The 4,566-nt window shown below is 50.4% G+C and overlaps 1 non-coding gene across 1 annotated transcript; it reads right to left on the reverse strand.

The window, feature by feature from the left end:
• Nucleotides 1-4,205: 4,205 nt before the first annotated feature.
• Nucleotides 4,206-4,308, reverse strand: LOC123390164. The gene has a single exon (XR_006604816.1). It is a non-coding gene; the product is annotated as a U6 spliceosomal RNA (small nuclear RNA).
• Between the last annotated feature and the right edge of the window lie 258 nt (nt 4,309-4,566).

The following is a 4,566-nucleotide window of genomic DNA, read 5'->3' on the forward strand; positions in this document are numbered from 1 at the left end:
CAATGGGAAATGAAACATTTGAGTGGTTGCAAAAAATTCCGTGGGAAATCCCCCCACTGGTGGTATTTATATGCCACAGCTGTGACAAGGTGAGCTCGGGGCTTTCGATTTCAAGGGTTCTTGAGCAGACCACAAGGGTGTTCTGAGGCGGCATTCCCCAGGAACAGCTCTCCTGAGCCACAAAGGGCCAGTCTGTCTGTCCAGGGGATATCTGGCCACGTGCACGAAGTTGGCCGTGAACTGCGATAGACTGACAGGAGCTCACCCCCCGCTGCGGAGCTCAGTCCTCTGAACCTTCTGCTCGAAGACAAATGCTTTGCAGCAGTTCCCCTAGATTTTTCCCTGGCCTTAAAAGCCTGGGGGGTTATACGACTGGGGGTTTCCCTCAGGCTCAGCCCTCCTTCCAGAACTGCGGGAACCTTAGCCCACTGCTGACCTCTCCTTTCTCACTGAAAAATCCAAAATCAGGGCCTCATGCACTCCCCCCACGGCGTTTTCTGGTTAATATGTGGCCTTCCCCTGCTTTCTCCATTCCTGTTTGTAATGGTCTTTTGCCTGTCACTCCCTCCAGCCCCACACTCACTGAGAGAAGAAAATGGACTTGCTTTGGTTCGTTTGGAACTAAGACATATTCAAGACCGCCCACCATTGCTCATGTCCTGCTGCTGTGATGCATGTGTTTATAGACCCACTTAAGGTGAGATTTAGAGCTTTTTAGAGACACTTAGTAGATGAGAAAACTGAAACTTACAGGGATAAATAACTGTATTGGTCAGGAGGTTTCAGCTGCAAAGTGACAAGCTCCTATCTTAAATGAACTCAAGCCAGATCAAAAACATAGTGGAGGGGCACCTGGGTGGCTCAGTGGGTTAAGCCTCTGCCTTCGGCTCAGGCCATGATCCCAGGGTCCTGTGATCGAGCCCCACATCGGGCTCTCTGCTCTGCAGGGAGCCTGCTTCCTCCTCTCTCTCTGCCTGCCTCTCTGCCTACTTGTGATCTCTGTCAGATAAATAAATAAATAAATAAATAAATAAATAAATGACGTAATGGATTATATAACTGAGAGGCAAGAGTGGTGTTGACTTCAGGCATGGCTGAATCTAGGCCCTCAATTTAGGCTTCAGGGATTTGCCTCTCTTCGTCTCTTGGTTCTGTTTTTCCCTGTGTTGGTTTCATTTTTAGATTGGTTCTCTCCACCTGTTTTACGTTTTCCTGAAGTCAAATCCAAGCTTTCTCCTGGTTGCCTCTGTAAAAGTCCCAGGGTTAGCTCTGGTGGGGGCTGACAAGTTCAGCTGCGGCTGCTAAACCAATGACTATGGCTAAACCAATGACAGAATAATCTGATCGCCCAGACCCCAGCCATGTGCTCACTACTGAAGCATAGCAAAACCAGGCACATGGATTAAAAGGGAGTGAGTCCCCAAAGAATACCAGGGTGCTCTTACCAGAAGGAGGAAAGAATGCCAGGTGGGCAGAAAAGACCTGATGTCCTCTGCTCCCATGTCATACCGCCACTAAGGGACAGGCACACCTGCATGCAGATCTGCCCTTTATCTTCTCTTTGCTTCTGGAGACCACCTCGGGGACCCCCTAATGCTCTAGCCCAATCTGCCACATGAATTCCTTGTAGTCGCCAGGTTTCAGAATGTGCACCTTGGGAGCTGGGGGAGGGAGGAAGACAGTGGAGGGGAATGAAGAGGATGGGTGATAGAACTCAGAGGGGGTACCTAGAGGACCCCTCCTCTGGCCTTTTGTCTGTCGGTACATTCAGTTCCCTTGAATGCTTTCATTTAAAGATATAGCTCCTCGTATTTTTAATGCTTAAAATCAGTAATTTTTCTGCAACCCTTGCCCTCTCATTCATTCATAAATGAGGAATAATAGCTCAGAAAGAGGCAGGAACTTGACCAAGACCACGCAGCAGTGCAGTGCATGGTGAATCTGAGAAATCACACCTCTGGGGCCCCTGGGTGGCTCAGTCGGTTAAAGCCTCTGCCTTCGGCTCAGGTCATGATCTCAGGGTCCTGGGATTGAGCCCCACATCGGGCTGTCTGCTCAGCCGGGAGCCTGCTTCCCCAGCCCCCCCACCCCTGCCTGCCTCTCTACCTGCTTGTGATCTCCGTCTGTCAAATAAATAAATAAAATCTACAAAAAGAAAAGAAATCACACCTCTGTCTGACCACCTCCTGCCCTTTCCACCTGCATCTCTGCAGGTGGGTTAGAGATCAGGGGATGGAGAGGGCCACATGCACCCCTGCCCTACAGGACTGATTTATTAGTCAGGGATGCAGATCTTAACACTAAGGGAGCAGTTTTCCAGAGCGCAGCAGAAATAGGGAAGCTATTTGCAGCTTTTTTCCTAGTCTCTGGGTGCAGGCAGGCGCTGGGGACTCACTTTGTAGGTAGGTTCCTGCCAGAAGGGAGAACAGCCAGATTCCTGCAACTCCCTCCTCATTCTGGGAGGTTACACCACTGTTCCAGAAGAACCCACGTGAGCAAGCCATGTGCCCCTGGTTAGGGTGTTTACAAACAACTAACTGTTGTGCCCCGTGTTCTTGGGTCTGCAGAGCTGGCCTCCACGCACCGGCCCGGCTGCGTTTTTCAAACACACTTTTAGGCAGCGCTGACCACAGCGATCAACACAGCTAACCTTTCGCAGCGCGGATGTTGTTCCCGGAACAGTGCGCTAAGGGCTTGTCAGGTGTCATTTCATGACATCCTCCCGTAACACTGCAACAGCAGGTGCTATGATCACCCTCATTTCACAGGTGAGGAGACAGAGCTGCAGAGAGATGAATTAATTTCTTCGAGATCCTCAGCTGGCTTCAAACTCAGGCAATCAGAGTCAAGGGCAAGAGCTCTTAGTTAGATGGCTACACTGGACGCGTAATGAGGGCTTCGGACAAGGAAGATGTGCATTGTCGCCGCACCCAAACACAGACAGACAGACAGACAGACAGAAAGTTCTCTGCTTCCTTCCGCCCAGCCCTTCCTTCCAGCACCCAGGCGCTACCAGCCGAGTCTGAGGAGCACTGTGTGTTTACACTGCTCCCGCACTCTCTGCAGGCGTCCTGAGCAAAACACGCACCCGGGATTCCAGGGAGAGAACTAGCCTATCACAGGGTGGGCACGGCTCATCAGGTGCCGGCGGAACACGGGTAAGTCAGGTACGGAAAGGCACGCGGTCTCATTACTTAGCCTACCTTGCAGCAGCTTATTGAATTAGTGTGATTCGTAACATCTTCAGCTTGGATCTCCTCCAGGCCAGCCAGCTGGTGCATTCAGCACTACTCAGCTCGCCTTAACTCAATTAACTAAGCCGGGCTGAGCCGGGCTGAGCTGAACTCAACAAGTATTTCTTAAGCACTGAGCTGGCTGCAGGGGGAAAAAAAAAACAACAACAACAAAGGAGGGCAAGATGCAGACTCTGCCAGACTTGGCCCTTGAGGAGGTGCCTTGCGCTGCTCATGGCATAATACAGCGCCATCATTTCCAAGGACCGCCTGCACGATTTTCCCCACATCTGCACGCCCCCTGTGCTATGAGGTACTTCACAGTCTTCTGTAAGTAAATTAATTTTTTCTTCAAGTAAACGAATTTCCTTCCCTGAACTTAATTTTGTAATTACTCATGGAGAGAGGACACAACATAAAAGCAACCATTTCGAGGTGAACAATTCGGGGTCATTTAGTACCTTCGCAGTGCTGTAAAAGCCACCACCCCTGCCTGGTCCCCAAACACTTCCATTCCCCCCACCCCACCTCTGCAAAAATAAAACCCCATTTCCTCGAAGCAGTGGTCCCCATTCCCACCTCCCCCAGCCCCTGTCAACCACTAATCTGCTCTCTGTCTCTACGGGTCTGCCTCTTCTGGATGTTTCCTGTAAGTGGAATTATACAGTGTGTAGCCTTTGGTGACTGTCTCCTTGGCCGTGATCATATAGTGGTTAGTCTCTGCATTGTGGTGACTGTCTCCTTTCACTCAGCATGCTGTTATCCAGGTCCGTCCGGGATGGATCACGTGTCAGTACTTCGTTGCTTTTTGTGGACGAGCAGTCGTCTAGGGTACAGGTAGACCATACTCTGTTTCTCCATTCATCCGTTCTACGGGCATTTGAGCGGCTCCTGCGTTTTGGCTGTTGTGAGTAGTGCCGAAAAATAAGTGTTTATTTATTTATTTATTCTACAGAGAGTGACCTAACAGGTGAAAATCTGGAAGGCTTCACCAGTCTGGGTGTTAGCCTTGCGCAGGGGCCATGCTCATCTCTGTCGCATTCTGATTTTCATGTATGTCCACCAAAGTGAGGACTCGGCAAGTTTATTTTATAAGGAAATGACTGTAAGTAGGAAAGCTCTATTTCTCTAACCGAGAGTGAAGTAGATATGCAAGTGTTAGGAGTACAAATCTCACCTTTTGGAGCACACCGACTATCAGCCCCGGCACTGTCAGGTACAACCGAGACAAGTCTGAGCGGGTGCTGGATGCGGTCGGGGCCTTGAGCTTGCAACCTGGTTTTGCCATCTGAGCGACTCAAGGCAAATGTTCCTGTCCTCCCCCAGCCTCAGC

The sequence above is a fragment of the Mustela putorius genome, unplaced genomic scaffold, assembly GCF_011764305.1.
Source record: "Mustela putorius furo isolate JIRA1106 unplaced genomic scaffold, ASM1176430v1.1 tig00537248_pilon_pilon_pilon, whole genome shotgun sequence".
Lineage (NCBI taxonomy): Eukaryota > Metazoa > Chordata > Mammalia > Carnivora > Mustelidae > Mustela > Mustela putorius.